The 26,999-nt window shown below is 44.2% G+C and overlaps 1 long non-coding RNA gene and 1 pseudogene across 1 annotated transcript in view; both read left to right on the top strand.

Moving 5' to 3' along the window:
* LOC125633886 (uncharacterized) overlaps positions 1–26,999 on the top strand; it is a 253,517-nt gene that overhangs the window by 180,275 nt on the left and 46,243 nt on the right. The window lies entirely within an intron of this gene.
* LOC125635015 (U1 spliceosomal RNA) lies at positions 11,367–11,551 on the top strand (annotated as a pseudogene).

The raw sequence follows: 26,999 nt of genomic DNA, 5'->3' as shown, positions 1-26,999 counted from the left end.
AGAGCAGTGACTGAGGGAGATGGCTCCAGCTTTGTGACTCATTTTTATTTCTTTTACCTGCTTGTTAATTGGGGTCTATATGTTAAACATCAGCAGATTTATAACCTGTCTGCCAAGAGGAGCTGGATACATTTGAAAGCTATGAAGCATGGTCCTGTCAGCTTTCTCAGTTCAATGCTGAGTCTGGGTACTTCACAGTTTGTACAATCCTAATTTACTTAAGCATTTCACTAGGGGGGTATGATGCCAAGGGCTGAACTGTAGGAGTTTTATTTAATTTCCGGGATGCTGCCTGCAGTTTTATGTTATCTCACACAGTTGGAAACACTGCAGGTAATAGGAACTTTTAGTTTTCATTGATTAGTCATGGCAGCGTTTGTTTTGCTAGACACCCTCAAAGGCCACACAGAGGTAACCTCCCAGAACATTTAAAGGGCCATGCGTCTTCATAAGAAAAAGTATGTTTAGAATTTCCTGCTGTGTTCCTGTTACATGACTCTGTAGATAATGAACAATGACATGACTTTAAATTATATTCACTTTTCACCATTTATGCTGCTTGCTTGCTATTTGCCATTTACTCAGTTTGGCCTCTGAAATGAGACTGGTTTGTTGTTAGTTCCTTTCTGACTCTCTTGCACTAGCCCGGTGTTATAGTTTGGCATGCAAACATCAGAGCTGACACAGTTTCAGAAAATGCCTTCACTGGTTATTACTGAGCATGCTCAAACAGTAGGGCGGCCAGTTCTGACAGAAGGCATATTCCTACACTCCACCTGTCTTAGATATGCATAAGCCATTGCAGAGGGCCTCATGTGACTCTTTGGGGAATCAGTCTATGTAGAACTTATGAATTCTGGTTGATGTTATGAAGCTGGTATTATGAAATTGCTGTATCATGGAATGACTCTATGTGGGTGTGGAATCCACCTTTGCTGATAGGGCTGTAGATAGCCAATCTCTCCCAGAAAAGCTACCAGGGTGGGTCATTAGATTCTTAATAGTTGCCTACTCAGATGGAAACACCTTGGGACAATGGGTTGACTGAAGATGAGAGAAGCTAGTCCCTCCAACTTCTCTGCAGGGAGGGTGAGCAGAAAATCACCAGCAGCAGAACAAAGAAACCTGGTGATGATAGGGGTACATATAAACTCATGAGTCCCTGGCTATGTACACACAACAACTTACGTCGGCATAACTTATGTTGCTTGGGGTGTGAATAAACCACTCCCCCTAAGTAACATAAATGCCAGCGTGGACAGCTACCGCGGCTCACGGAGGTGGTTTTATTATGCCAATGGGAGCGCTCTCTCCCGTTGGCCTAGAGCATCATCAACAGCTGTGCCACTGCAGTGCGGTATGTGTAGACAAGCCCTCTGTGACAGGACAGGACGCTTCAGGCAGGAGACAAGACAGAGATGGGCATGGTTTCAGAGTGTGTGGATGGGGGGAGGGAAGGAAAAGTCTGGTTTAATGGCAGGACCAGACAAGGTCAGAGAAAGCTAGCTGCAGGAGGAAAGAAACCATGACCTGCAGGAGAAAGATCCTGGACACCCCAGAGGATTTTGTCCAAGCCCAAAGAACTCTCCAGAGTGGTGAGGAACTTGGGTCAGGGAAGTGCATATAGGGGTGTATGTTATTGTATATAGAGCTGTATACTAAGTGAAGAGTAATGGTGGTTTAGAATCCTGTGCCAAGCCTGTCTGTTCATTTGTTGGCTTTCACTAGCGCATGCCCCCGAAGAGGTAAACTGGAAACCAGAAGGGTCACCCCTTTGGTGGGATTCTTGGGAACATGCAAGAGATGCTCCTGAGGTTTGGATGAGACCACACTCGTTTCAGAACCTAGACACTCGGGCTGTGAGGGCCCCACTGCCAAGAGGTGTGTCAGACATAAGGTTTGACCTGGGGTGCATGTGTAGAGGCTCAAAGCCAGGCACAGTGCCTACACTCTGCACGGCCCCAGCAAGCTAAGGGCACGTAGGATTCAGCATTTGGATTCCCTAACAACACCCTGCCATGCATCCAGCAGTGGGGGGCCTCAGCGAGATCTGTGACACCCTGGCCCACAGCAACCCCTCCCCAAAATGCAGGAAGGAGGAGGAGGTTGACTATTTTGCTAGGCAGTCATCCCAGAATATCCCCAGCCCCTAAACCCAGCTGTCAAACCATCTCTGCCAGACCCCAAGGTTTTTGCTTAGGGTAATTTGACTGGGCCCCCACAAAAGCTAGGATGGGTAGGGTGACCAGACAGCAAATGTGAAAAATCGGGACAGGGGATGGGGGGGTAATAGGAGCCTATATAAGAAAAAGACCCAAAAATTGGGATTGTCCCTATAAAATTGGGACATCTGGCCACCCTAAGGATGGGGCCTAGCAAACACTGCACGGAAATGCTGAAATTCAAACAAAACTGTTTCCTTTAAATTTGGAAAAAATAATGAAAATATGTTATCAAGATTAGGTTTAGCAATACTCCCCTCCCCTCCTTTAAAAAAAATAAAATAGAATAAAACAACCGTAATTATTGACTTGAATTACTGAAGTGTTTCTTTAGGGATGTACAACTTTCATTCTGTAATTTTTATTTTGCTCAGCCAGATATCATAATTAATTGAATCTGAAGCAAACTCCTAGATCCAAACACTACATCTGAATTTTGGAACTCTCATTATCCTTTGCATTGTTACAACACCTTCCACTGGATAAGCTCAAATTGCTTGACAAACATTTGCACGTTAAGCCCTACTCTGGTCCTATGAGGAAGTATTATTCCCATTTTTAGGTGTGAAAACTGAGGCATGGAGCAGTTAAGAATTTGTCCAATGTTACATAGCCAGGTCCTGATTCCAATTGTAATTACTCTAGTGTAAATCTGGAATAACTCTACCAATGTTAATTGAATGGTTTGTTACCAGAGTTAATGTCAAAACAGAATCAGGCCCCAAATCTGTGTCAGAAGCAGGAACAGAACCCAGAACTCATAACTCCCGTCATGTACTGTACATCCCCTCCTGTACAACTCCTCCGGGATCCAGTCCAGCTCCCACTGAGGTCAATAGAAAGATCCATGTTGATTTCAACAAGAGTTACACCAGGTTCATAATGTCTAATACTATGAGTCAAATTACTCCCTGGCATGACTGGGGTAGCCCTGGGATAATCAACAGAGACCGGATCTTGATTTCAGTGGAGTTGCATCTGGGAAGAATTTGACTCTCATTTCATTATAGGATAAGTGGGAGGGGCAGATGGAAAGTGACAGAGGAAATCTATGTTTAACAAGAAAAAGGGTGGGAAGTGATGGAAAAAACAGGTGAAGGCATGTGGGTTTATGATTAGTAACGAATGCTTAGTGTGTACTAGTATGAAAGTCCCTCTCAAAGAGCCACATCTTCCCCTTCTGCTGACAAGCCCACAAGGGAGGACAAACCCTGCAGGGCAGGTGGGGTACCTCTCAGTCCTTCCTGGGAGGGGGTCTCAGAGTTTCTCCACCTCGGCTTTGGAGCAGGCCGGCTGTTTGGCCTTCTAAACTTGTGAGTATCCTGACAGTCACAGTATTAGACTCTGGCAAAGAGCTACATATACAGAAGCCCAGTGCATTGACACAGTTCTGCAGGCAGCCCCTTCTCTCAGGGCAGCGCGGCCACCTCAGGATCTGTGTCACATGAGGTCCTGGCAGATGCCTACCCACAAACCTCCAAGCAGGGGGTGCCACTGGGCAGAGGTATCAACACATAAGATAACACTGATGGTATCTGACAAGGAGGATCACTGCTGATGTGTATGGGGTGGGGAACACCACCACTCTGGAAACCTGCTATCCTCCCAGCCCCACCTGAGGGCACCAAACACTGTGTACCCATGAAAAGAATTTTTAGTAGGATTGGGGTGGGGGGCAGTCCTTCTCCTCAACCCCAGAGACACCTGACTTGTCTCCCTTCTGGCCCAGTCTACATTATGAAATTAGGTCAGTTTAACTACATCAGTCAGGGGCATGAAAAATCCGCTGCTGACCTAAGTCCTCATGTAGACAGCACTTACGTTGACGGAAGAATTCTGTTGACCTAGCTACCACCTCTCAGGGAGGTGGATTACCTACGCTCATGGGAGAGTCCCTCCTGTTGACCTAGCTAGTGTCTACACTGAAGTTTAGTGTTTTATGTGTAGACAGGCCCTCAGACCATGTATATTTGCTTAAGAGGCTGTTCAAATTCCCTCGTCAAGTATCAGTAGAACAGCAAATCCTGGCTGAAATTGCATGTTCCAAATGACCGATTTTGGAAAGGATGGTGAGATAGTTCACTCTCCCCTGTTTTTACACTCTCTCTCCTGTCACACACATGGCAGGGCAGGCTGTTTTAAACCACCAATGCTAATTTCCCTTGTTATAACTGCCCTGCATAACACATAAAATGCTTGGCTTTGGAAGATATTATAAAGAAGGACACTGTAATTTAGTGGCTCATTTAATGTGAACCAAGAGAAATATGAGCCATGCCAATGCCACACTGGGGCTCTATTTATATCCATTTTGTTGTATGGTATGATTTATAATGAGGAATAATTTTTATATAGTATTAGAGTGGTAATAGGGCTTCTTAGGTTACCATGGCTGAAGTTAAGAAACATTATACTACAGTATTACTATACTCTGTTAATGTAATGTAAGAATAACCCTTCAGTATTAAATCCTGTTTCTAAGCTTCTTACAGTAAATATTACTGTACTATATTTACCAAGGAGTCTGAGCTTTTAGTAGCACAGTACAGGGAGCTACATTTCTTGGTTCAAAAAATTTGTACTGAATCCTATGAAATTCAAAGATACAAAATTACATTTAATGACAATAATGTGCCGCACTTATTTCACACTTTGCATGTTCAACTTGCTGTGCAAACATTAATCCTCACAGCACCCCCATGAAGCAGGGAGGGGAGTACTGTCATTCCCCATTGCACAGACAGATGACTGAGGAAGGAACTGGGTTTGTCCCTAAGATTTTTTTTTTCTTCTGAAGGCACCAGTGAGTGAGTGGTGGAGCTAGGATTAGAGCTGAGCAGCTCTTGGCGCCCAGTCCTGTGCATGATTCAAAGCTCTTTTCTAAATCTGGAGGACTGGGGAAAGTTTCACTTGTCTATCTAGAAAGCAGAGGGTTCTGTTTCACATTGAAAGCTCTGGAGGCTCATGATGACTAAAAGTGCAAACAGGAATCTGCCTGTACATTGATTTTTAGTGCCAGCATAATGCCTGCAAGTAATTAGTTCTGCTGTGCAGGTGGGTAAAGGAATTAAATTGGGTTTGGTAATGGGGGGTAAAATAATCAGCTCCGGGATCTTAGGGACAACAGGAAAGCTTGTACAGGCAAGGCAACTCATTTGCAAATGTCACTTTCACTTCAATTGAGTGAGATTCTGAAATGCATGTGTCTTTTTAAAGCAGCTGTCTATATAGTGCAAAGTAAGGTCACTTCAGGTACCAGCAGTTTCTCACCTCTGGGAATGAAGATCACCTTAGTCTCATACTTTTGATAGATAAACATTTAAAACAATCCTTCGATCCAATTCTCTCAGTGCTAACCAGGAACTGGAAGGAGGAATATGATGTCTCATTTTGATGATTTACCTTGGATGAGTGAAAGGATGACATATGCAGACTTCCCCCCTGCGTGGGTTTGGTTTTACACCATCTGCCATAGAGGGTGTGTATTGGATCTATTTTCAGTGAGACTCAACATGATCATCATAGAGTATCAGGGTTGGAAGGGACCTCAGGAGATTATCTAGTCTAACCCCCTGCTCAAAGCAGGCCTAATCCCCAATATTTGCCCCAGATTCCCTAAATGGCCCCCTCAAGGATTGAACTCACAACCCTGGGTTTAGCAGGGCAATGTTCAAACCACTGAGCTATCCCTCCCCACCTGTTCCCAATGAAGTCAAGGCAGGATGGGACTGAGAGTCAGGCCCTGGGTTCTGTTCCCTTGGGCAAGTTGTTTAACCCTTCTGTCTTTGTTTCCCTTTCTGTGTAATATATAATCAATGTGGATAATGATTTCTGTTCTCTTACACTGAGCTGCGTGGCTGAGAAGCACCATAGAAGAGGTATTATTATATTGTTCTTTTGCCTTTGACTTCAGCAGAAGCAAGATGGAGTCACAGTCACAACAGTTGTGAGGAAACCACCCTTGATGATGGTCAAAATGTTTATCCCTGGCAAATATGCCAAACCGATACAGTAATTTACTAAGATTTACTAAGATTATCTGAAAAAAAAGAAAACAACCTGGCTCCTTAAACTAAAACAAAGCTGTTTGTCTGCTATAATTTATAGAAACATATCAGTTTTTCTTAGATTATCATCTGTTTGTTATCCACAGACAGCTATCATTGGTCTACGTTCTGCTCGTGAATTCAAGCAAGTAAATTTCATTGAATTCAATGGGGGTCTAGCAGTTAGAGCACAGGCCTGAGGACATGTCTACACTGCAGTCAGAGGTGGGACTGCAGCATGTTTAGACATACCTGAACTAGCTTTGAGCTAGCTAGCTTGAATAAAAATAGCAATGAAGCTGCAGGAACACAGGTTGTATAAACCCACTTGAGACCCTGGGTGTGAGCAGCTAGGGAAACTGAAGCACAAAGAGTTAAATGACTTACAGACACATATGAAATCTGCAGCATAGCCAGGGATAGAATTTAGAGCTCCTGATTCTTAGCCTGGTGCCTTAACAGCTTTCATCCCTTCACTTGTTTTTCAGGTAATTAATTTTCTGTCCTCTATTTAGAACCAGCTCTGATCTAGTTGTGTTATGGATGAGGCCTCCACTGGTTGAAAAATTATTTATCTAATTTGTTCACTTCACTGTTCTGGGTGTTTTGCACCTTCCTTGGCATTATCTGGTCCTGGCCCTCGGACAGGATACTGGATCCACTGGTTTGATTTGCTATGGTAATTCCTTTGTTCCTGAGGGGCCTTTGCCTGTTACAGACTCAGTAGTGAGTTGCTTACACTTATGGTAGTGTAAATAATTCTAATTCTCAGGGCAGGCAGGACAGTGAGTTTCAGAGGAGGATGCTCTGAGGATAGCACTGAGCTCCTGGGAGAGATGAGGCGTCAGATGAAGGGAGAGAGGGGACAGGAGCTGGAAATCCTATCCCTGCTTCTCTCCAACCTTGACCTCAGAAACATGCCAGCTATATCTGCTGCTGGCTTTGATAGCTGCTTACTTGCCACCTCCCAGTAGATATTCCGCTTTCTAACAGGGTGAAAAATGAAGCTGATTAAAAATAGTAGAGTGAAATCTAAATCACCAAGCAGTGAACTTTTTATATACAGCCTCTTTGTAAACTGAAACTACTGTACGCCTCTCTGGGTGGAAAAAGAAAGCAAGCTTGGACCACACCTCTTCTGTTGTTTGCAGAAATCTGACCATCAGACAATGCTTGCCTATTTAAATAAAACCCTTGTTATAAACACAAGAATCCTGGATAATTGTTTGTTAATTGTACAGAGCAAAATTTGAAATATTATAGTTTGGCCTGCACCTTTGCTGACACAGAGCCCTTCCTCCTAGCAAGCCGACTGAATTTCAGTTGTTTAGTTTTCTGTCCTGGAGCAGAGTTTATAAATAAACCTCTTTCACATCTTAAAGCCTTTTCAAAACCAGCGACAATCCCAGGATTTTCTATTTTGAATTTGGTGTCCTATGACTTCAGATAGACATAGAGGAGGAAAACATCCTATAGACTCATCTCTGTACAGCCAGGCCATTTTGTGTGTGTGCTTATTGTTTTATCCTCATGTCACCTTTCTGCTTTCATGGCTATCACTCTGTCTTGGTGAAAAACCCTTGATTAATAGGTTAGCTTGCTTTTTATATCTGCACATGTGGCACAGCTGGATAAAGGCGTGCTTCTGCTTTGTTGTTGTTTTTTATATTTTATATATATATATATATATATATATATATATATATATATATATATATATATATATATATATATATATAACTTTACTTTCCACTGCCATGGCAACTGCTGCATGTTTGGCAAAAAGCTTCAAGAGAAGAAAAGGAGCTCAGAGCTCAGCTGGCAGATGTCCAGTGTAATCATGCCGCAGAGCTGAAATGAGGCCTTTGGCAGCCTTCCAAGTTACAAAGAACAAAGATGTCAGTTCCTAATGTTGGCGGCAGAGCTTGTTTGGCACCCTTATATGGTTTCCCAGAACTCCTTGTCTTGGCTGCCTTCCATTCCCTTTAGGGCAGCAAACAGGATTAGCACACACAGACTTGTTTTTCTCTTTTCTCCTCCAACTGTTCCAATGACATCATCCCTGCTGCATTCATTTGCCAGCAGGGTGACTTTGGCTTTTTTCTTCTTCTTCTTCTTCTTTCTTCTTCTCTCCTTTACAAAAAACACAATGTTTTAAATAATTCTTGCACCACTTTTCGTTAAATTAAAAACACCACGGTGCAGTGAGTTTAGCCGAATAAAGGCAGAGAGGCTGTATTTTATTTTTTTGATAATTGAATTCCTGCAAGATAAAAATCTCATTTTCCTCAGTCGGCTGTAATCAGCACTCACAGAGATGTGGTTTCCAACTGCTCTCATCATGTGCTTCCTTATGAAACTCCACAGAGAGAGAGACTTGGCTCCAGTACAGATTTAAAGGGCCCATAACCGGTTAAACTATTCTTGTCACATACAAGTACACATATGAGTGCTAGGTAATGTGGTGCTGATTCTTGTCTGTCTTTACATATACACACATTACCCAGCGTGGCTCTCCACCTTGTCACAAGCACACACACATTCAGAGAATTCCTACATAACGTAGCTCTGATTTCTGACACACCCAGGAGCGCTATCTGGTGCAGCACTGATTCTTGTCTGTCTCTCTCTATACACACACACAAAGTGTAGCTAAGATGTGTGTCACATGCACATACACTCAAATAGTTGCTATATAACATGGCTCTGATTTTTGCCGTGTGTGTGTGTGTAAAAGAACGTGGCTCTACCCAGTTCTTCGAGGGGGAGTGGGGGGAATTGAATAAGTAAAAGTTTTAAACGGCAACCTAAATACTGGTTTCAACTAGCAGGCAGCAGAACATTATGTAACTAATCCCTGGATTCATGAAACAGAGTCAAGGTTTGCTGACTGCAGATATTCCGCCTCCTCCTCTCCCCCTTCCTCTCAGATTCATGAACTAGTTTTCAGATTCATGAATCACTTAGGAGCCAGTGAGGGGAAGGGAAAAAAATAGTATTGATCTAATTTCAATAGAAATTGGCTCATGATGATCATGCTGGCTGCTGAGAGTTTACACGTCTGGAGGCTAGTTCCATTATCTGCCTGCAGCAAGAAAAAACCCTATCTTAAAAATGTTGCTCTAGCTTCATTTTAAACTACAGCACTATGTCCATTGCTGCAATTTATTCTATCTTGGTTACCATGCATAGGGGGCCTGGTTCAAAGTCCATTGCAATCATTGCACATTGACTTCAGTGGGCTGTGAATCAGGCCCACACTTCTATGCACTATATAGCCTCCCGGCTTACTCAATCTTCTTTTGATTTTATATGCAGCTTAAATACACCGCAAATACATAGGAAAGCCAAAACAATTTGGTGCAAGCATTTTCCCAGATTTTCCTGTCCCTTACAATACCCTGCAGCCGAACATGTGGCTGGCTCCTGAGTGCAGAAAAGTCAGACAGGACTTAATTGTATTATATGTAAATAAGATAGTTTTTTTTTTCTTGGAATTACTTCCGTAATAATGAAAACTCAAACCAAAAATGCAGATTAAAAGGTGATCAACCTGAATCACTCAAAGCCTGCACTTTCCCCCACTTTAAAAAGGGATCACTGTCAAATTATGAGTTGTCTGACAGTTTAAACAATCCTGCCTGGCTGATTCCCTTTCTTGTATTATGGTATTTAGGAGTCAATGCCATATTTCAGAATCTAAAGATGGATCTGAACTGGAACAGCAGATCTGAATATCTCAACTGAGGTTTGGATCCAGAGCTTGGAGTGCATCTTTACTCTAGTCCTACAGTAGTCTGTTAATAGAGTCGTTTTATTTAGGAGGCTTTTATACACTGCAGGGCATGGGAGATCAGTGCAGAGGAAACCAGGGGATTCTCCACCTTCCCCCACAAACTTCAAACATCTTTCTGTGTTGGACTTAAATATTCAGTCTTTTCTAGGTGAATTCATTTCCCTCCTCTTCCATCGATTCTTCTATGGTTTGCATTATTGTTTAACTATATTACATGATGCTGCTTCACGCCTCAGTATTGAGATCACTTTATGGCTCCTTCACCTTCAAGGAATGATATCAATAAACCACTGGAGTTCTGCATCTCCTCCCACAGCAAAACAACTGGATAATGACCTATATATGTTTGGATCCAATATCTTGAATATAAGGATTGTATCCCTCTTCTTCAAATGTGCTGTTTTGCCATTCCATGTTTGTTTCACTTGGCACATATCTGATGATGTGATGTTTACTTCCTTTTTATCACTGCAACACAAGAGACAGTGTGAGAGGCCCAAAGGGGATTTCTGTGCTTTAAATGAAAGCTTAGTCAGTGGCAATAAATAAATAAATAAATAAAATCTATCCATCTCTATATACATAGCTTTCTGCAGCTATGTATATCTCCCCTATATACATACTTATACAACTTAGCATTTTTGATTTTTCCTGTTTGCCTTCACTTTCTGAGTTGACAGAAATCACTGAATATTTGTCAGCACTGGACAAACAGGAAGAGCCGAATGATCCAAAAAAAAATTGAATTTTTTTTATTATTTTGCATTTGGTGATTCGATTTTTCCACTGTCTGTCTGTCTGTCTCTCTCACTCACACACACACACACACACACACACACACACGTATGTGATGATACACTTGAGTTGGTAGAATCTCTCTCTCATACACACATGCACACAAAATGTATATGATGATAAACTTGAGTTGGTAGGAAAGCTTTATGTAACAGCCACTCAGTCTAAGACTCACAGTGCAGGAAGTGTTCTGTTTCCAAAGTTCCACATAAAAACTGGCAGCACATCAAACCCTCTGTTTCATAACAGACTAGAAATAGGATTTTCTAGTACCATTCAGAGAATGCTGCTTATTGTGCAGGGAGCTGGAATTTTATGAATTGTTAATGGTTAACTAAACAATGGCCTGAAAATTCAGTGGCTTTTTTCAGAATGACTGATGTGTATACTGTACCAGTGAGGCTGTCTGGAGGCAGTCATTCCAGCCAGACCCTGCCCATTAATAATTGAAGGCACCTTTTCAAAGAATTAAGATCCTTAAATAATTAATAACAACTACATAATTATGTAATTAGCTGGCAGGGGAGATACCATGATCATGAAGGTGGCTTTTCTAGGATGAGGCTCATCCATTGCAATCCAGATATGCTGACTCCTGCAATTTCCTTAAATGCAGGGACCTTCAATGCATAGTTTGTGGAGGTTGGTGAAGCAGTGTGTGTGTTGGGGGAGATGCATTCCTGTGTCCCCTGGAATATAATTGTAGAGAGGCAATGTGATCTAGTGGTCAGAACACAGCATTAGGAACAAGGTCATTGGATCAGGGTATGACCTTAACCTATCTGTCTCTATTTCCCCCTCTAAAATCAGAACACATCCACCTTGGTAATGTACCTGGTGATCCATATGTGAAAAGTGCTACCTGAGAGCTAAATCATAATAATAAATGGATTAGTGATCTCATTGATAGAAAGATGCCTTCCCCCCATACAGCTCATATCAATTAAGTTTACCTTATTGTTTCCTTAGTTTCATTGATTGCCATGTAATCCCCAGTTTTTCTCCTGGAGTAAATTGTATATTTTCCGAGATTTGGGGCTGTATTGTGCCTAGCCCTGCACAGGTGCCCAAGGGGAAAAGAGGCAAGTAATATGAATAATACCTTGCTCTTAATTCCTAAATCTCAAAGGAGATCTGTATCCCTATTTTACAGATGGGGAAAGTGAGACTCATAGGGGTAAAGTAACTTGCCTCCAGTTTCTTGCTAGATCAGTGGTACAGCAGGGAATAGAACCCAGGTCTCCTGAGTCTCAGCTAAGTGCTCAAGCCACTAGCCCATAGCACCTCTCTTTTCATGCATCTGCAGGAGCTGACCACCAATACACTGAGTACAGAGCGTGTAGAGATTAGCACAAAGATAGGTGCTAGCTTCAAAATGGCTGAAGAGGGGAACCATGGGCCCTGCTCAGGGGATATGCATGCCACACTCCACAGAGAGAAGGTACAATGGCTGCTCTCTTCTTCTGCTTCTGGGAATCTCAAAGAGAACTCTGCCAGATGAGGCCCCAGAGCTTTCACATCACCATAATCAGCCCCTTTTTGATTAAAATGTGTCTATTTTCAAGCACAGAGAAAAGTGAGTGCATTAAATAGATTCACGGAGATGGGAAGGACCTATGAATTCATCTTGTTCATTCCCCTATCCTTTTTGATGAAGAGTTATTCCCTCTAGGATATCATCCAGTACTTTGTCCAGTCTAGTTTCCAATCACCCATATGATGGGGCTTCCCTTAAGAGACTGTGCCATCCTCTAATCTACCCCGCTGTTGGGAAACAAATATTTCCAGATACTTACTCAGCTTCAGCAATTCCTCTCTCTGCTTGCTCATTACACACATCCGTTGCTTGTAGACTTGTATGTCCTTTGGCCATCATCCTTTAGCTAAACTACACAGATTTAGCTCTTGTAACCTTTCTTCATAGGTTAATCTTCATCTTCTGGTCCTTTCATCATTTTTGTTGCTATTCTCTCAATCTGTCTTTTATAGAAGGCAGAATTCCAGATGTGGGCTAACCAGTGCTATGCTGAGAGACACTATCAGTTCCTTGATATGTGTGTGTGTGTGAGAGAGAGAGAGAGAGAGAGAGAGAGAGAGAGAGAGAAGAATAGGATGTGTTTAGTCTCACAGCCCCAAAATACATTATCCTCAATTTTCTGGGCTGGCTGAGCTCTGCTTAGTGCAGGCCTGGAGAGATGCAAAGATGGCTTTATGTCAACTTTGCAACGTTCCCTGACCCTGTGGCCAATGGGTGCTAGCTCAGTGTCTGGCACAAGATAAAAGGGCCTGAAGGTTGTTCTATCTTACCCTGACTAAGAACAGCAGTCAAGGACTGGTAAGGTGGAACAATGCCTTGGCCATATCTCCTTTTCCCTGGCCATGCCCCCTTCATAGGGAGCTATGGCAGGGCTTTGTCATAGGAACTGCTATACTGTACTTGCAGGACTGAGATTCTATACGGGAAAATAATTCTAGGCCCATTTAAAACAGGACTATGTCTGCTTTGCACCACCAGAGTGCCATCCATCGCTAATGTGGCTGGAAGATGCTGGAGAATCAAGCATGTCAGGTTGTTTTGCCAATATACTGCGTTAAAAGCCCATATCCAATTTGCTGTCTACTCATCCTCATGTCTTTCTCAGCATTGCTGCTTTACAAGTTGCTCTATCTTCCATCCCACTCCCTCCCAAAGCTTTCATTTTCCTGGATGGGTATAATTTTGTAGCCATATTTTGACTCCCTCCTAGTCCCTTTACACTATTTGTATCCTCTCCTCTGTGGTGTTTGCATATCCTCCCAGTTTAGTATTATCTGCAAGTTTAGGGCCTTGTGCTGCTGCTGTTATGCACATGGATCTCCTATTGAAGTCAGTGGGAAATCTACTCCCAGAGCAGTGGCAGCAGGACTGGGCCTCTAGTGTGCTGCTTACCCTCTTCCTCTAGATGTTAATAAAAATGTGAAATAAAACTTGGCCTAGCACTGATCCTTTGCTTGCTCCACTGGCCAGCCCCTCACAGTGTGATACGTTGCTGTTTCTCATTTTGTTTTGCTTTGTTTACAGTACTCAGTCCAGCTTTCAGTCCATGTGCAAATACTCAAATCCAAGCCAAGTTGAATTAATTTCAAGAAAGGTTTCACAAGACTTTGTCAACTGCTTTACTGAAAACCAGACATACCGGACCTGCTCTTTTTCTCTCTTTCCCACTCAGACGCCAATCCTACATCAGGATCTGCTCACACAGCCCCCTGTGACAGTGTGGAGTCCAACGGATGTCAGTGGGACTCCATATGGGCACAGGGGTTCATACTAGCAGATGCCACTGCAGAATCAAGGGCACATTTTATAATTTGGTTAAAAAAATATTTCTCTGAAATAATTTGTTCTTTATTAAGTCCATGCTGTTGATCATTCACACTGCTGTTACCCCTCTTAATAGGAACATTCCCTGTTACCTCTCACATTGGTTCCATTATTTTACCAGCCATAGAAAGTAATGGCCAGGATTGCTTTTCCATTCCTCCCAAGCTTTGAATGGACCGGGAGGGGCTCAGATGGTGTAAATTGCCATAGCTCCACTGAAGTCATGAGAGATGTCAAAAAAGTCATGACAACTTCCATCAGCTGAGATCTGCCCAAAAGACTGCACTTCCCACTCACACTGACAGGTATAAGGCACATGGTGTGGTAGCTCATATTGCTACTGTTCATGCTCTGCCTGTTCTCTGCATAAAGAAGATACTTCAGTCTCTAGGTTTCACGAGCACCACGTTTAGTTACAGTCACAAGGAAAGCCTGACTTCCCCCATAAGTTTAAAATACAGCTGGCATTCCAAACCAAATTTTTTGAAGGATCTTTACTTTTTCAGATGGGTCTTCTGATTGAACTTGTCAGCATAGGTATCGACAAAAGCCAGTAAGGTAAAACCTGGAAGCAGTAAATATATACAAATCAGTATGTTGTAATGATACAGATCCCAAGGGAATTAGCTGTCAATTATTTTTGAAAAAACTATGAAGAACACGAAGTTTCAGAATACAGAAGATTCCTTAATGCATTGTCATGTGCCATAGAAAAGGTCATCTGTACCTCAGATATCAGAGTGTGATGTGATACGCCGTTTCAATCCTAACTAGGCAATTTTGTTTACCTCTTGGCTCAGAATCATCTCAAATTTGTAACATTTTACATAAAACTCCATTATGCAGTGATTTAAAATCCCTCATTAAAGCACTGTCTGCTTTAGAAAACTGACACATTGTTGACACTGGTGATCAGCACCATAAGGTGCCCCTGAACTAGTGCTGAATAGAGAATGAAGGGGAGGAGTCTGTTGACAGGGAGCCCTAAATTTTGGCTCCAATTACCCACTCCTCCCCTTCACTCTACTTGTCAACCATGGAGCAGAACTCGTGACAAGCAAGGTTACTTTCAGAGAGGGATCCGAATGACAACATTTGGATCCCATGTTACATCGGAATCGGAACATTCCAAAGCTCAGGATGTTTGGATTTGTTGCTCTGACTCTGCTTGTTTTAGGGCTTGTCTTTACCACAATGTTAGTGTGTGTCATGGACACTCGAATCAAGAGGCTGCATGAAGCATTTTTATTAGTAGTGCAGACAGGCCGAGTGTCCCAGGCTACATTTTTAGCTTGAGCTTCAGCAGCCCCCTAGCCCCCAACCCGCTGATGGGCCATTGAGCCTGAGTTTTAAGCACCACTTAACCTGAGCTAGAGACTTTTGTGTGTTCCTGACAGTTGGGTGGGGGGGGGCAGCCCTTGAGTTTACCTCACAAACTTACAGTACAGTGAAGACAAGCCCATAGACAACAGCATCTCAGAGTCTAAGGCCAGAAGGGATCATTAGATCATCTTGTCAGACCTGCGTATCGCAGGCTATTAAATTTCACTCTGTTACCCATGTACTGAGCCCACAAGGTTTGTGCACCGAATATTACAAATCACTTTTTTTTATTTAGTCCATATCTAATTCTTCACTGTCAGCACTTCCATTATAAATCCCCATTAGCGATGTTGCTGAGGTATAAATGAGAGTAGGATTTGGCCCATTGAGTTTAGTCTTCTTTCATCACATTTGCACAGAGTTTTTCAACCAAATGCACAGTGTTTTCTTTCCATACCTTTCAGTTTAACATAATGGTGATAAATGAAGTGACATTGATAAATTTTTAGTTTATTTAAAGTTGTTTATCATCCATATCTATTATGGAAAGTCATCAACTATGCAAAATGTGGGGATGTTTAGAGAGTTTCTAATGACAGGTTTCAGAGTAGCAGCCATGTTAGTCTGTATTCGCAAAAAGAAAAGGAGTACTTGTGGCACCTTAGAGACTAACCAATGTATTTGAGCTTAAGCTTTCGTGAGCTACAGCTCACTTCATCGGATGTCTAATGTGTATCTATTTATGGCTCTGATGCCTCCTCCTTTGTGCTTTGCTCAGGTGCAAGTGGCCCAGAGACATTCCATTAAGTAACTCTCTTGTGTCGCTTACATGAAAAGGGAACTTGCCAGCTAGGGTTTAGTGGGAAGCCCTGGTGAATCTGGCCTGGTTTGGGGTGTGTGACAAAACATGCTTTCGTTTAGTTATAAGGCGTTTCACAGGATGGGACAAATCCTCCCCTGCTGCTGGTACCGGAGTAAGGAATTCTGGGAGCCTGTGCATGATGGAAACTGGAATGGGGGGGGGGGGGCACCTGACTGGCATTTCAACCTAGTGTGTGGGGTTTCAGCATCACTCAGGTTTGACCCTGCCCCACCCTTCATCATGATGGAGGATAGGCTGGGGATAGAAGCATTTCTCCCAGGCTGCATGGTGCTCTCTGTGGCTATTTCTGCAGCCCATCACCTCCATGGCCGTTCCCCCAGTGTAGGGGGTTTGGCTGGTGGATCTATGTACTGGTGGATCCACTCACTGGCCACACCACAGACTCCTCCCCACACCTTCCTTGGAATTACAGAGGGAGCACAACACAGCAGCAGCAACCAGGAGGTGTTCGAGCCTCTCAGAGTGAGCTCCTGCAACCTGGCCCCACTCAGCAGATCCACACTAGTTCCACTGCTTGGGAAGCCCTAGATACCCAAGGGGGATGGCAGGCAGAATTTCGGACTGTCTACTAATAATATGGACTCAAACGTGTGCTGTGCTTTGAAACTTGGCAGAGGAAACAGCCTAGGAGTAATTGTTTGTCTGCGAACAACAGCGGCTGTTTGCACACCTGTAACACAAAGACAGCCAAAAAGAAATGAAGTTTGTTCAACTCAAAATGTATTTTGCACTCCTGTAATTGGAAAATAGGTTTGTTTAAGAAACAATAACAGCAGCTTGCTATGCTCTCTGGTAAATCCGTAACGCTGTCAAGGCCAAGTTGTGCCCAATGGAGGACCACATTGGCAACTAGCCAGCCAACTAGCAACTAGCCACATTGGCAACTAGCCGAAGGCTGCTTACGCTGTGTCTACAGGACAAACCTGTGGGTGTGATTCCCCTGCTCGGGGACACATACTTGTAGCTCCATGAGAGCCAGAGTGTGTATAAATAGCAGCATAGCTGCGATAGCACAGGCAGCAGCAGAGGAGGCATGACTGAGACTCATTGGGGCTGGATCATCGGCTAGCGTACGTCTGTGCAGCCACTGACGTCAATGGTGCTCTGCTGAATTACCCCCAGCCAAGGACCTAAGAGCCTCGTCTGCACAGAGTGCATCTGTTTTGGAAGATGAGGCTAGGTGCAGGCTCCATTGCAAAAATCCCTGAATTGCACTAGGCCAGACTTTCATCACCCCTGCCCTACATTGTTCTAGTATTTACAAGACAAATCACTTTAAATGGCCAAGATGGTATAGATTTTCAGGCTGGTTTTTGTCTCCTAGCCCTGGTCTACACTACAAACTTAATCCACAGCCCTGAGCAACACAGTTATACCAACCAAACTCCTGGTGTAGACAGCACTGTGTCCACAGAAGAGCTTCTCCCATTGACATAGCTACCACCTCTCCGGGAGATGGGTTAATCACGCAGATGGGAGCATCTTCACTTAAGTGCCACAGCTGCCGTGCTGTAAGTGTAGACAAGCCCTTAGCTTGCACAGTAACCACTTTGTAAAAAGATGTTTAAAATGGGCAGTATCCTGGTATCAGTTTACACCGTGTAAATCCAGAGAAACTCCACTGGAATCAGAGAGTTACCTTGCATTAACCCCAGTGAAACCGGCAACAGGATTTGGCCTGATGTATTCAATAATAGATATTACAGTAAAGAATTCAAATTAGGGAGTACGCAAAACCCGGGTCCCCTAAAGGCGTCTCAAATGTCAGCATCATAAATTGGACCAACTCCTGTTGGTGACAGAGAAACTTTCAAGTTGAAACAGAGCTCCTCTGGGAAACTAACTCAACCAGCGCGGAGCAAAACAGCAACAACAGTGCATACAGCATCATATTTTTGCTTTGTTTAAAGTGGCAAGAAAAAACAAAGGAAACTAAACAACAACAAAAAATAAATTAAAACAAAAGCCCCTGGATGTCAGTCTGATCTTACATACACACAGTTTTCCAGTAAATCCAGTTACTCCACTTATATCTGGATTTACACCAGTATAACGGTGAGAGCAGAATCTGGCTGCAGCTGCAGATGGCACTCTTATCACTATGCAACAGGAAGGGAGGGTTTTCTCACACATCCCACACAAGAAATTAATTGTCAGTATTGTTGGCTAATCACATTTTCTGTGCTGTCCTTATGTCTGGCTCCTGGAAGACTAATCACTGTCCTGATAACCAGGTTTGCTAGATAGAGAGCTATCCACACAACAACTTACTTTCCTCACAGAACCCATCCTCAGAACCATCTTGATAGCCAGACCTAAAACTCATGTCACACCACTACTTTTATCCCTTGCACGTCTCTTACTTCCTTTCTATTTCTCTGCAGTTTCTGTAACAAACTGTGTCCCACCTATCTGATGTATTCTTCTCAGCTATACAAATATTGAGAAGGCTAATAATTGGTATATCTTAAAGTTCTATGTCTGTATCTTCAGCTAGAATGCTATGTAAAAGACCCCAATTTCCTTTGTAAGGAAGTATTAATAATGGGGTTGTTTGGCCTTGTCTGCAAGATTTAAAGAGCACAACAGCAATACTGTGTTGAGGAGAAATCTGTGTCTGAAAAGGTCCTTTGGGAATTAAACAAGTCAATTTTTACCAGATAGAAAACAATCAAGGAGCTGGCATAAATGGGAGGAAATGAATAATTCCAGACAATGTGACTGGGTGTCCATGTGTTTGAGCAGTAGCAAGAAACACTGTTTAGCAGAAAGCAATATCCAAAACTGAATGTTTTGGTCTTATTGTTACTGAATTAAGAATCACATCAAGAAAATGACTAGAGCTGGGTGGGAACAGTTTTCCCATCCTGTGCAAATTTTTGGAAATTTCTCCTTTCCTGAATCAGGACAAAAAGTCAAAATCTTGAAAATTTCTGCAAATAAACACAAAATTTGGGTCAATTCAAATGTTTCATTTTGATTTCGACAATTTTTTTTAAACATTCTAATATAAATAGCTTAAATTTCAAAACAAAGTCTTTTCAAATTGGAGACCTTAATTTTTTGTGTGTTTTGAAAATGTGGATAATAGGACCTTTTGACAATTTTTAAAACTTTTTTCCCAAAAATTTTCAAGTAGAGAAATTTGAGAAACTGACCCTTTCCCATGAAAAGTTTTGGTTTCAACCAATTGGCATTTTTCAACAACAACAAAAAAAGGTGGTCAAAAAATTCCTAACCAGCTCTTGCAGTAACTTATTGGCTCAGGGCTTGTCTACACTTACAGTGGGGCAGCTGGGCTGCTGTAGCACTTAGTGAAGATGCTACCTATGCCAACAGGAGAGCTTCTCTCATCGGTGTAGGTACTCCACCTCCCCATGAGACGGTAGCTATGTCAACGGGAGAAGCCCGTCTGTCGACATAGCGCTGCCTACACAAAGGGGTTAGATTGGTATAATTACGTTGCTCGGGGGGTATGGATTTTTCATGCTGCTGGAGTGATGCAGTTATACTGATATAGGCCTGGAGTGTAGACCAAGCCTCAGACAGACATCTCCCCATGGAAGGGAAAGGCCCTATAATTGAAGGGCCATCTGCTCGGTGTAGATGGACACTGTTTGGCTCCAGATTGCAAGCACAGGGCTATAGTCTCCCAAGGCTACACCTCTGGATTAAAGATGAGGGTAGTCACAAGCTACATTTTAGAATTCAGATGGCTGCCCTGCATTTGGCTGCAATTTGGCCTCCTGGATCTAAAACTAACCTTGTAATCAATTAGTTTTTCAGTCACTGATCTTCTTGAGAACATCAATTTGCTCTCTAATTCTGTAACACAGCCCACAATTTTCACAACAGTGAGGAGAGACGATCAATGAATATTGTACATGTGTCACAGTGTGCTGGCCTCTATCACATCCACAGCTTCTTAGGAATAAGTGACTCGTTTCAGTCCTTTTCCTCTGAGGAAGGGTGGCAAAATATTTTTAGTTTCACTCCCCTGCAAAGCCCTTTGGGTAACCAAATACTCGTTTGGGCTGACTGGCTTCCTCTTCCACACAGGGATCTTCTCTGTTCCCTTCTGTAAAGGTCCATGGGCTGCCAAAATGCTAAGGGATAAACCATACAGGGAATGATATGTTTATTTGGACCAGGGGTGGCCAACCTGTGGCTCTGGAGCCGCATGTGGCTCTTCAGAGGTTAATATGCAGCTCCTTGCATAGACACCGACTCCGGGGCTGGAGCCACAGGTGCCAACTTCCCAATGCTCACTGTTCAACCCCTGCCTCTGCCACAGGCCCTGCCCCCACTTCTCCCATTCCCCCAAGGCCCCGTCCCTTTCCGCCCCCTTCCCCGAGCCTGCCGCGCCCTCGCTCTTCTCCTCACTCCCCAGAGCTTCCTGCATACTGCGTGAGGCACAGGGAGGGAGGGGAGGCATTGACTGGCAGGGCAGCTGGCAGGTGGGGTGTGGGCGTTGATGGGGGGCTGCTGACATAATACTCAAAAAGAAAAGGAGTACTTGTGGCACCTTAGAGACTAACCAATTTATTTGTGCATGAGCTTTCGTGAGCCACAGCTCACTTCATCAGATGTTTACCGTGGAAACTGCAGCAGACTTTATATACACACAGAAATCATGAAACAATACCTCCTCCCACCCCACTGTCCTGCTGGTAATAGCTTATCTAAAGTGATCAACAGGTGGGCCATTTCCAGCACAAATCCAATACTGTGGCTCTTTGGCAATGCACATTGGCAAATTCTGGCTCCTTCTCAGGCACAGGTTGGCCACCCCTGATTTAGACTGTATGCTTCTTGAGGCAGGGACTGTCTTTTTGTTCGTATTTGTACAGCACCTAGCACAATGAAGACCTGGGCCATGACTGGGGCTCCTAGACACTACCACAATGGAAATAAATAATAATTAATAATCGTGGCCAACTCTGCCCACATATCTACACCAGCAACACCATCACAGGACCTAACCAGATCAGCCACACCATCACTGGTTCATTCACCTGCATATCCACCAATGTAATCTATGCTATCATGTGCCAGCAATGCCCCTCTGCTATGTACATTGGCCAAACTGGACAGTCCCCACATAAAAGGATAAATGGACACAAATCAGATATTAGGAATGGCAAAAATATACAAAAACCCTGTAGGAGAACACTTCAACCTCCCTAGACACACAATAGCAGATTTAAAGCAAAAAAACTTCAGGACCAGACTTCAAAGAGAAACTCCTGAGCTTCAGTTCATTTGCAAATTTGACACCATCAGCTCAGGATTAAACAAAGACTGTGAATGGCTAGCCAGCTACAAAAGCAGTTTCTCCTCCCTTGGTGGTTGCACCTCAACTGCAAGAAGAGGGCCTCATCCTCCCTGATTGAACTAACCTCGTTATTCCTAGCCTGATTCTTGCTTGCATATTTATACCTGCCTCTGGAAGTTTCCACTACATGCATCTGATGAAGTGGGTATTCACCCACGAAAGCTTATGCTCCAATACCTCTGTTAGTCTATAAGGTGCCACAGGACTCTTTGCCGCTTTTACAGATCCAGACTAACATGGCTACCCCTCTGATACATTTTTTAATTAAACCACATTGAACAGACTCATCCGACACCAGCAATATGGAGACATTTGGAGCCAAATTCTGCCCTGAGTTGCACCAGCTTTTTAAAAATGCCTTTTATCATTGTAAATCTGCTCAGATAGATGTTAAATATTTGGGTTCTTAAACACTTTTTTAAAAATAGTTATTTGTGTTTTTCATCATTCCCTTTATTTCTAGCACACTGTAGAGGGACGTGAAGACATACATTAAGTAGGTTGTGCCAAAGAGCAGAGTGGTCCATGTCCCAAAGGATATGTACGCAGTTGCTCTTGTTGTCATAGCACCTGCTGGTGTCAGGTCACTACATGGCAAGTGACTTCACCTCTAGCACCCCTCACCCTCCCGGCTCCACAGTGCCACTTCCTTGGCTCCACAATGGCCTTCCATGGCCTGGCCCTGCAGCCAGGTCACTTAAAAGTTTTCACCCCTTCCAGGGTAACAAAGGTCCAACTATAAGTCCAAATAAATATCCAAACTAATAATCCTTCTGCTCCTCTTGGGTGTTGCTGATTCTTCTCCAGCAGGATTCCTCCACTGTCTCGCTTCACCAGGGACTCTGGCAGTTTCCATGCTGCCTACAGGCCCTAACCTATGACCTCCCTGACAGGAGCCTAACCTATTTCCTGTGGGTCCTTTCCAGCCTGGCTTCCCCAGGCCCTTCCCAGAGAGAGATCTCTCTTTGCTCCTCTCTCCTGGGATTCCTCTCCCCCACAGGGTTGCCAACTTTCTGATTGCAGAAAATGGAACACCATTGCCCTGCCCCTGCTCTGTCCCTTCCCCGAGGCCCCGCCCTGGCTCACTCCATCCCCCCTCCCTCCGTCACTCACTCTCCCCCGCCCTTGCTCATTTTCACCGTGCTGGGGCAGGGGGTTGGGTTGGGGTGTGGGAGGGGGTGAGGGCTCCGGCTGGGGGTGTGGTCTCTGGGGTGGGGTCAGAAATGAGGGGTTCAGGGTGTGGGAGGGGGCTTTGGGTTGGAACAGGGAGTTGGGGTGGGGGGGTAAAGGCTACGGCTGGGGTTACGGGCTCTGCTGTGGGGCCGGGAATGAGGGGTTTGGGGTGCAGGAAGGGGTTCCGGGCTAGGAGGGTGGGACTGAGGGGTTTGGAGTGCATGAGGGGGCTGGGGCAGGGGGTTGGGGTGTGGGAGGGGGTACAGGCTCTGGGCTGGTGGTTTGGGCCACAGGATGGGGCCAGACATGAGGGGTTCAGGGTGTGGGCGGGAGCTCCGGGCTCAGGCAGGGGTGTGGAGGCGGAGAAGGCTCTGGCTGGGAGTGCGGGCTCTGGTGTGGGGCCAGAGATGACGAGTTTGGGGTGCAGGAGGAGGCTCTGGGCTGGGGCCAAGGGATTCAGCGTATAGGAGAGGGTACAGGTTCTGGAAAGGAGTTTGGGTGTGGGAGGGGGCTCAGAGTTAGGGCAGGAGGTTCAGGGTGTGGGCTCTGGGCAGTGCTTACCTCAGGCAGCTTCCGGAAGTGGCGACATGTCCCTCTGGCTCCTAGGGGGAGGGGTAGCCATGGGGGCTCTGTGCGTTGTCCCCGCCCGCAGGCGCCCCACGCACAGCTCCCATTGGCGGTGGTTCCTGGCCAATAGGAGCTGCGGAGCTGGCACTCAAGGTGGGGGCAGCGCGTGGAGCTTCCTGGCTGCCCTTGTGCCTAGGAACCGGGCTGGACATGCTGGACACTTCCCCAAGTCATGCGGAGCCAGGGCAGGCAGGGAGTCTGCCTTAACCCCACTGCGCTGCTGACCAGATTTTAATGGCTCGGTGCTGACTGGAACCACCATGGTCCCTTTTCGACTAAAGCAGACACCTGGCAACCCTACTCCCCCAGCTGAGTTCACGGCCCTGTTTAAGTAGACCCTCTAACCCCTTCTAGCTGGGGTCAAGCATTATAATTAAGTCTCCCTCACACTCAGCTGGGGGAATAACTGTCTGGTCACAGGCAATGCCTTAAAGGGCATGCCTTAAAGGGCCATTCAGCCTGTGACATAATGACACTCTATTCTTTTTTTAAACAGACTATTTGAGGTCACCTTTAAGTTCTGGTCGTACCCAGAAGCATCAGTGCCTAATGTCTTCCTGCCCTTCACTGCATTGGGTCATCATTGTCATGAAATGGTTCATTGTTTTTTGTTTTCCCTTGTACCCATCATGAAATAGCCTTGGCAACACCATTTGCCTTGAAGCCAAATAAGCAATAATGCAAGACAGGATTTGCAACTATGGTGTCATCTATCAAGTGCATTAGGAAGTCTGAGGTCAAAGTACTGCTGACTACGTCGAGTGCTTGAAGAGTTCCAGTGTGCATTTTTTATACACAGGTTAAAATGGCTACTGAAACATTTCCAATCAGTTTCTCTATTCTTCATGGGGTTCTCGCACATAATTTTAAACAAAAATAGCTTTACTTGCACAGGCAGTCTGGGTTAGATTCAAACCAGTCACCTAAATGTTAAAGGTGCTGTCTCCTGTTACCAGGTTCCTGTGCAGTTCTATCCACCAAACTGTTATGTTTAGCTCTACACAAAGAGCAACCATACACAGTTTTCTGGGAGCACAACTTACCCTTGTGCAAAGTGGCTGTACAAAGCATATGCACCGCAGACGGCCCACTCAAATGGTGAATATGCCTTGGGTGGGCCCTCGACACTGGAGTGGACTTTTCCCCTCTCCTAACAACCTGCATTGCCTGTGTAGAGAAGACTCAAACAAGGATGAACCAAAATAAGGTCTCCGTTAGCGCGGCGTATGCGTGCTCCCTCTGCAGCAAGCTGTAGCTGAAGACAAAATGGCAGCTAGCTCTGCAGCAAGGTGGGGGAGAGGGAACAATTCTCGATTTAAAGGTGCAATGCACAAAGTAATTCAAAGCAGAAACAAGCTGCATACACCACCCAACAATTAAAATTGGATCAGATATATTGAATATATATACACATAATAATTGGAGGGAAACTGATAAAATATAAAAAGTTGCTCTTTGTGCTAAGACTTTGCACCCCATGGGTATTGTGTGTGTGTGTGGTGTTTTTAAGAAGCAGGAACAATAAATATGGAAGATAGTGTTCTATCCAGTGAAATAGCACTGGATAAAATGCATGTTTTCTCATATTAGGCAGCTGGGATCCCTTGAAACTCCACCTGTAACTCGGCTGAAAGTTCACTTATCCACACATCTGCTTTTACTATTCTCAGTGGTTAAAAATGTGGAAATGCCGGAAACTTTGCTCTGGCAGCAAGCAGTCTGAAACCAACCTCCCAAATCCAATGAATTCTCTGACGCAACGACAAGAGCAAGACAATCGGAGAAATGCCTGGGGAAGTGAATCAATAGCTAGGAGGCAAACCAGCTGCAGCGTAAGGATAGTGTAAGTAGCTGGAAGAAACTTTCCCAGCCACCAGGCAAGTTAGCAGAACAATACACAGAACAGGATGTGAGGCCCTTCCTGCCAAAATCTAGTTCTATGCCAAGGAGCATTTGGGCCTCCAGTTCTGTCTTTCTATCCGCATAATGCAAAGCCATGTTTGTCATTTTCTACACATTTGCATATTAATAAAATGATGGTCTCATGTACCTTTTATGCTGAGATCTAATATTTGTCTTAAAAGATCTGTATGTCTTAATCCTTCTAACCTATATCCACCCCAATTGCACGGGTAGTAAACCCGCCTGGTGAGGCTGAGAATATTTTTGTTTCCTCTGTAGGTTCTAATTGTTAAAAGGATACTGCTGTTTCTTTTCTTTTCTGGAGGTGGATTTTTGTGCCAGTGATTCCTCTCCCCAAACATCAGAGTGACGGTAATGGATTTCCATTCTGTCTGTTTTCCTGTCTCTCTCTCTAGTACCAATTGGATCTATATCACTGTCTAGGCTCTGATACTGGCATCCATCACTGTAATATTTGAGTGCCTTCCCAGAATAAAACAATGACAGGAATGGTTTTTTCTCTCTCTCCCTTCCATAATATTAGGAGATAGGTTTGGTTTTCTAATGAATACAAAAGAGTGCAGATACTGTGGAGGAAAATCTTGGGCAATGAGGTGGGCTTTGCATTTGTTTGTTTTGACTTGTATCCATTTAGCTTTTCAGTGGGGCCAGGTTTTTACCCGTGGTGCCAGTCTAGTTTAGAAGCAAGCGGTCTACTTCTGTGCTGATCTTTTCAGATCTGTTGGCTGCCTTTAATGTTGTTGACACAGGATAGTGTGGGCTGGTGGGCAGGACCAACAGCTGGGGAAGAAGAATAATGTTCTCCCTAGCGGCACTGCGGCAGAGTTTCAGTCTCTTGCCTCAGGGCTTTATTATATAGTGACATAAACAAAGGATTCCAAACAAAAACAAGTCATACAGAACACTGGGGCCCAACTGGCAGACACCCTTCCAGCTTCTGAGCTAGATGAAAGGATGGCAGGGGGGCGGGAAACATACCCTTAACCTTCAGTAGCCACCACCATAGCCCCTTCTCTTGTGCCTTTAAACACCCCACCATACCCAGATCATCCACATGAGAGGCAGAGGTCTGTGATAACCCACTATGCAGTGGGACTTGTGCAGTGCTGTTCTACCTTGTCACAGGCAGTCACTCTTGAGTAGCTCTGCTGCTTTCTTTCTCAGAGATCCAGAGTGCCCTTTTCCCCTCCCAACTTTACAGGACATAATAGAATCACATATAATAGTCTATGTCCTGACACAACTTCTCCCCTCCTCAAATTTTTCTGAAATGACTCCCCTGCTGGCAGGTATTGTACCTGCCCCGCATAGTTCACAGATATGTAATAAGGAAAATAAAAGAACATTGGTGGATAGGGAAGACACAGAGAGAAAAAGAGAGAGAGACAGACAGACAGACAGAAGTTATAGACACCTGTAAACTATGGGCAAGGCATACTCCTGAGGTAACTTACATGTTCCTCCCAGAGGTCAAATTATACACGTTGTGTTGTTTGACCGGTCCTCGTCGATCTT

This window comes from Caretta caretta, chromosome 3 (genome assembly GCF_965140235.1).
Source record: "Caretta caretta isolate rCarCar2 chromosome 3, rCarCar1.hap1, whole genome shotgun sequence".
NCBI classification, from domain to species: Eukaryota; Metazoa; Chordata; order Testudines; family Cheloniidae; genus Caretta; species Caretta caretta.
Note: the sequence above shows the minus strand (reverse complement) of the source record. Positions and strands in the feature narration are given on the sequence as shown.